General features: G+C 29.4%; 1 long non-coding RNA gene across 1 annotated transcript; it reads left to right on the forward strand.

Moving 5' to 3' along the window:
* The first annotated feature begins 2,631 nt into the window (after nt 1-2,631).
* LOC131617732 (uncharacterized) lies at nt 2,632-4,114 on the forward strand. Its single transcript, XR_009288665.1, has 3 exons — nt 2,632-2,847; nt 2,927-3,562; nt 3,640-4,114. It is a non-coding gene; the product is annotated as an uncharacterized LOC131617732 (long non-coding RNA).
* Nucleotides 4,115-7,530: the final 3,416 nt, after the last annotated feature.

A 7,530-nucleotide genomic window follows, 5' to 3' on the forward strand; every position in this document is an offset into this window, starting at 1 on the left:
ATAATTCACTTTGTCAAGAGTATTGATTTCTTCATAGAATCTGTCCTTATACATGGTGAAATATGAGTGTCAAACCCAAATAATTTCTAGCACAAATAAAAGCAGGTACTGATGAATCTTTTCCCAGCATATAACCACTTTTACATATATAAGATGCAACAATAGCATCTAAAGATTCCAAAAATCATACAACCATGTGAAAAGCTAAGTTAAAGCATGAATAGATTTTTGTATAGACCATTTGAAATTGTACAACCAGCTAGCACTTCATTAATTCCATCCAACTTTACTTTGGCATATCTCATAGCAAAGTCCCCTAAGTATCTTTCTTCCCATGTGGTTTGTTTTAGGTTTCTAATAAAAGGAATGAGCATAATAAAAATAGGTACTAGCTAGTTGAGTAATGTCTTAATCTAATAAAGTTTGGAAGAGCAAATTATGGAGGAAGTGGGTATCCTCTTTTAACCATCCAATCAATGATAACTAACTCAAAGTAAAACACTTTGATAACCTATTCTTAATTTTCTCAAAAGTTACTTAACATTTTGTATAAAAAAAAAGTTACTTAATATTTGCTAGGTGTCAACTAAATATTGGTGAGAGTGTTTAATTTGAACCAATTAATTACACAACTAGATATTTATCGCATTCACTTTTTCGATATATTTTTAGTAGTTGGATTAAAATCTGACAGTAAGTAATATTTTAAATTAAAATATATATCGTTTGATCTTGATCAAATGATTATAAATATCCTAAAAAATTAGTGTAAAAAATATTTGACAACAAACAATCTGAATTAAATAATTAGGTCGTCTTCTTACATATTTCGTAACTCAATTATATTTCAATTCAAATCCTTTTAGAAACTTACTGCCTACATGGTAAAATATATTTAAATAAAAGATTTGTCAGATGAATGTATATGAATGTATATATAGTTTTTATTAAGTCAATTTGGTTCTTTGTTGTACACATATATTTAATTTTAAGAAAATATACTGGAATTCACAACATCTCACATATTTTAGTCTATCTTAAATTTGCGCAACAACAGCTACACAATATTATTTATCTTGTGTATGAAAATTCTCACGATTTTATCATTTAGAAAATGCGTTTCTTTAAGGTCATGTGTATTAGTATTATATATAAAATACCTATAGCATCCACTCTTAAATAATATGAAACTATTTTAGCCAATCCAAAACATCATTTATTCACTTATGAGGAAGCAAAATTGATATGAATTAAATTGTATTTATAATTTCATAAGAAAATCAGTTCTTAATACTATTTTTGATCTTATAAATAAGAAAAAAATTGTTTTTTAAATTTATTAAATATGTAATATATTTTATTTATATATTATTCAGATACATTAGTATTGAATGTATCTAATTTTTTTTTTAATATGTATAAGACTAGAAGGAGTAATATTTAAGATGCCGCATCTAAGTAACTGCCAAACATGCGAAGAGTTAAATAAACTTGTATGGAGTAATTTATAACATAAGGTTAATTAATTATTTGGTTAGTGATTCATATTCAATTTATAGCCAATCACTATCATGACTTATGGAATAAGCACCATGGGTAGCTAGCTAGCTGTCAGCTTACGAGCATAGTCATGAAAGTTTATTTTATTTTATATTCTCTCTCTTTGGGTTTCTTGATGAATCTTCAAAAGGCTTTTCCATCGTTAAGAAAAATGTCCTATGCTATTTGAAATTAAATATGGTTTTGTATTATTATAAAGGTCAAATAAATTAAACACTCTTGATTGTGATGGCAAAGAAAAATGTAAAGTAACCATATGCTTAACACGCAAGTTTTGTTTTATGCATAGAACAAATAATTTGTTTTATTGTAAAAATATATATTGAATAGTTTAGTAGCTAAATTTTATCCTCTTAAAAATTAATAATTTTTTTAATTATATAATTTTTCAGCTATTATTTAAACTAAATCTTAAGGTGTATTTGTTTTAAAGTTAGAAAAATATTTCCATTAATATGATTATGGAAATTTAATATTCTCATAAATTTTAAAAAATTATTTCAAGGAACTATCTTATTTACACATAATACTTTTATTTTTATTCCAGAACTTAAAGGGTGGAAATATAAGATTGTCATGGCCATATGTTCAACCAATTATAACTTCACACTACAAATCGTATTTATTTTTATTTTTTTAATTTTAAATTAAACAAATTTACAATTATTTCTAAAAAACCTTAATTTCTACCAAATACATAAATATAATAATATTCCTAAAAATAATAATTCTGAGAAAATCATTTCAAGAAATAATAATTCTGAGAAAATCATTTCAAGAAATATAATTCTGGAGAAGTTCAGATATTTGTCAGAGTCCAATTAGTTGCTACACTTGTCTACTAAAGAAAATGTCTTCACGTGAAATAATAGAATCCATATCATTTTACTCTTGTCATATAGACGATTTTTTATTTATCCCTTGTAAAAATTGTAATTCTAACATTATTATATGAAGATGCATATGTGTCATACTTCAGATGCATATGTGTCATACTAAGTAGCAATTTTATTTTATTTTTCAATATTTTGATATTACAGTTGTGCCAACTTAGGCCATATCACTATTTTCTCAATATTTTTTTTGGGGATTTAAAGAATTAGAACTGAAACGTTTAGGGTATTTCTCTTCTTGTCCTCCTCATTTTGCCCTAACAAAGAATTTTTTAAAAACTTCATTGAAGACCAAACATGCGAAGGTGAAGAACACTTTGGATTTCAAAAACCTTCATGGAAGCTGTTTACATTGATGTCGTAGCTCGATTCAATGAAGAAACTTGAAAAAAAGGTATGGTGATTTTCTCACATGTTCTTAGTTTTGTTTTTTGTTTTAGACAACAACTTTGATGAATGTCTTTCTTAAACAGAGTATGAGTAAGCCCAGTGTTGTTGTCCATCACATGGGGGAGTTTGTTAGAGACAAGACAATTCTTTAGAAGAGTGGTGTTCAAACAACTGTATATGATCAATGTAGCAAAAAATGGGGTATGTCTAACGTGTTAAAGATGGTTATTTACTGGGGCTATGAAAGAAATGTGTTTAAGGTTTGGAGAAAACTTGAAGGAATAGATGATTACTTTTTTGAAGTTAACAATGATGATTATGTTGTAGATGTTGGTAAACATACTTTTCAAATAAAAACATGGGTGGGCACCCACATTTGTGCTGTGGTTTTGAATATTAGAACTGCAAAGTCTGAATGGGTTGCAAAGATTGTAGTAAACAAGATGCAGACAAGTGATAATGTTAGGATTAATGATATAATTCAAGACATGAGGAAGAATTATGCATATGGCCTAAAGTTGATGTAAATGTTTTACATCCCCCTTTGTACAAGAAAGGACATGGCTGACCAAAGAAACTTAGGTTTAGGGAATTAGCGAGGGTGGTTCAATACTGGGGAGAGTTGGGGTGACCTACAGATGTACCAAGTGTAATAAAATGGGTCATAAGTTAAGAAGATGCAAGAAACAACTCAGTATTCAGATGCTTTGAAAAGAAAGGTAATGTTTCATTTTGATTTGTTGGTGTAATATTATGTCATGATATGTTGGTAATGTTTCTTTTTTATATTTTATAGAGAAAAACTCCTTGATACAATTATCATCCAGCTGAGACAAGTGATACACATACAGATGAGCCAAGTGATACACATCCAGCTGAACCAAGTGATGCACTTCCCGTTGAACCAAGTGACCTCCCTGCACATCAACAACCTAAGAAGATGAAATTAAAAAGAATCAAGAAAGTTGCACCTAAAGCTTAAATAGCCTCATTCACCTCAACATGAAGGGGGTGTAACCTCGATTATACAAGCGAAGTAAGGAATGACAACTTGAAAACCTACCACTTTACCCCCCCCCCCCCTCTATTTTTGAATAACAGAGGGGAAAAGTGGCACTGGTCATGAGTTTTATCCCCATCAACTGCATTTTTTGAATTTTCAAAACTAAAAAAAGCGTTATACTTTCACCTCGTGTTTTCAAAATACCTGAGGGGAAATTTTTAATTTTTTAAAATTTTAATCTATTTTTTTCAATCTGCAAAACATCTAATTTGTTGACAAATTCTGAATCTTCCTCCCCATCATCAACGACAACAACAACATCAATAAAATCTTGAAACATTACATTTGAACAACAAAAAAAAAAACAAAATCAATAGAATCGTTTAATATTAAGTCCCAACAACAACAACAATAGCAAAATCAATAGAAGCTTTAAACATTAAATCTCAATAACAACATTAAATATTTTACTTAGACATAACAATAACTATTAACATTTTAAAGTTACAAACATGCTTTCTAAAGTAACATCTAACATTTTTAACAAGCATTTACAAGAGAAGAGATTACATTAAACCAACCTTAACACATTTTCATTCTTTTGAAGTCCATCAGAGAATGATATTGTACTTCATGTGACTACTTTCGTTGTCATTTTTTTCATCACGTTAAGTTTACATATCAGAACTTTGCATCTAAGATGGATCGCTGTGGCATTCACATTCTGGTTGGCTGACGAGGGTTTCATGTGGAACGACAACGATTGATAATTTTTCATGTGGATTGATAATTTGTCAATATCTTGACCATTGTTAATTTATAAATGGACGACAACGATTGATTACTTAATTAAAAGGAGAAATATGATGAACCAATGCTAATATATCGGGATAATGAGGGAACTTTGACTTAAGAACCTGTTGTGGTTGAACCAGGCCCTGGGCTAGGAACTTCCATTAGGGCAATTAGATTTTAGGATGATATTTTTCAGAGTTTAACTTAGTGAAATACCTGAAATTGTTATGATAATTGAATAATTACTTACTTTTTGTTTAGATAGTAGCACAAAAAGTGCTTTTTGTTATGCTTTTGTACTTCTTTGTTAAGACAGTTTGCACAATTTGAATTGCTTTATGTAATACTTTAACTAGTGAAAATTTGAATGCTTTATGTTATGTCAAGATTGCACAATTTGAATTGCTTATGTAATACTTTATCTAGTGACAATTTGAATGATTTATGTTATGCCAAGTTTAATATCATTACAACAATTCTAATTCATATATCAATCTCTTTCATTCATTGAACCAAACATTAACATTAAATTGAAATTCACCATAGGCTCTAAAACGACATTACACAGCAGTTTATAGACATTATATGAAAGTTACATAATTTTGTAGACAATACCAAACATCAACCATGACACAACAAGGTCAACCATTAGCCGATAATATTTATTATTTTTATTATGCATCATTTTCTTCAATTTTTCAACATTTTTTAGTTTGACACTTAGTCATATTCTTTGACAAATTCCTTCCCAAAATCCTTTAAGATAACCATATATATCTTCACAATGGTTGCACTCCATATATGCACTTGTGTCCACTGCCTTATTTCAATATTTTCATGGTATTTCATCAACTTCACCGTCCTAGATGAATAAGTTACAAGTTATATCACTTTGTAATTAACAATAACCAAGACATCAACAAATTATAGAAGAATGAGATTTACAATGCCTTATAAGAATATTTTGAATAATATGTACCTTTCAAAAATTTATGCATCTCCAGAACTTCCTCTTAGGATTTTTCTAAGTGTTTGAAACTAACATCTTCATCAATAAATTGCAATCACATATAAGTATTTCTCTTCCATTCGAATTCTGGATTGAAGAATTTCTACTACCACCCATGTTGAAACCCTAACTTCACAATCCCATATGAAGATGATAAGATGAACCGAGATTGGAAGAAACCTCAACCACTAAATAACACACGATATAGGAAGAAGAATAAACTATAGGTTTTTAGGCAACTTTTTGCTTTTATCGAAAGAGATGATGGAGAAGATGAAGGACACAAGTACATGGCATCTGAGAATTCTTTAAATGCCCCAAAAAATTAATATATTGAGAAAATAGTGACATGACATAAGATGGAACATTAATGATTCAAAAATATTGAAAAATAAAATAAAATTTCCACTTAGCAGGACACGTAGGCACCTGAAGTGTGTAATTTCACTTAAAGGTCTAAAGGAACAAAATATTCATGTGACATTGTTAGAATCACAATTGTTTTAAAGGGGATAAACTAGAAGTCGCCTATATGGCAGGGGTAAAATGGTATTAAATCTAGAAGGAAAAATGTTCACGCCACAAAAAGAGTATAGATAGAGTGATTGCTTCAACTATCATCGATAACATATAACCATAGGTGAAGCTTGGGCCCGGCTAGGTTGGGCCATTGCCCAGGCTGTGGCCTAAAATATTTTTCAGCTGGAGTAAAAAAAAGGTAAATATTTAATTAAAAAATATATATAAGGAAAAAATACTGAGTGAGAAAGTAAAACGTTTAGAAGAAAAAAAAGAGGAGCGACAAAGCGACCCACCGCCGCCGACACAGTATTTCGAATGGAAGTAACAAACAGCGGTATCCACCAGCACCGCCACCTCCGTCGACGACCCGCAAGCCTCTCACGCTTTCTCCGCCGACGTTTTACCAACCTTTGGCGATTTGGTAACCTTCCTTCTCCATTAATATTTTGATTTTCTAGTTTGCAAGATTCATGAATTTTTTTTCTGTTTGCAATGGATCTGGCTTTTGATTTGAGAGAAAGATTTTTGTTGGGTTTCTTTCCAAATAGAAGAGAGGTTGTTGAGAAGAAGGGGAAAATAAGATCTTAATAATAGAAAATACTGTAGAATTTTTTTTTTTTGTGTTGTGTTGGATTTCTTTTCATGTTACTTTGATGGTTTTTTGAGAAGAAGAGGAAAATAAAATCTTTTGAATAATAGAAATTACTGTAGAAAACACAGTGTATATATGAATAATATGATGATTTGTTATGATAATTTGATGGTTTGTCAACAACTGAACGCCACACATTTTCACATATTCAATACTATTCAACCACTCTTTTTTCCTATAGCTAATAATGGTACTCTCTCTACTACCTTAAATATATATATTGAATTTAATAAAAATTACTCTATTTAGTTCAATTTCTACTGCTATTGATTTATAAAACTATTTTATTTTAATTTTTAATTTTTTAAAAAATAAAATTATTAGGAAACAATATTTACAATGAGCCCATAAATTGCTTCCAGATCATGTTAAAAATCTCAAAAGGCATAATGGACCAAACAATGACTAACTCTATTCTAAACCCACCCCCACGAGTAAAGATGATTTTGGAGAAATCAATCTAGCATTTTTATAATTTGTATGAAAATATTACTTATGTTTTTTTTTTTATAAATGCAACTTATGTATTTGTTGCAATTTATTGAATTTATTGTTATTGATTGTTTGATTTGTTTTATTCAATGACAGAGATGAAGAAAATACATTCACCGCAAAGAAGTCTCGAAAAGGACATTTGCCTCATGATTTTATTTAACATTCTATTGTAAGGTTATCTTTCACTTTTTTTTATTTTGTTTGACGACTA

Source organism: Vicia villosa, linkage group LG7 (genome assembly GCF_029867415.1).
Source record: "Vicia villosa cultivar HV-30 ecotype Madison, WI linkage group LG7, Vvil1.0, whole genome shotgun sequence".
In the NCBI taxonomy this organism is placed as follows: domain Eukaryota; kingdom Viridiplantae; phylum Streptophyta; class Magnoliopsida; order Fabales; family Fabaceae; genus Vicia; species Vicia villosa.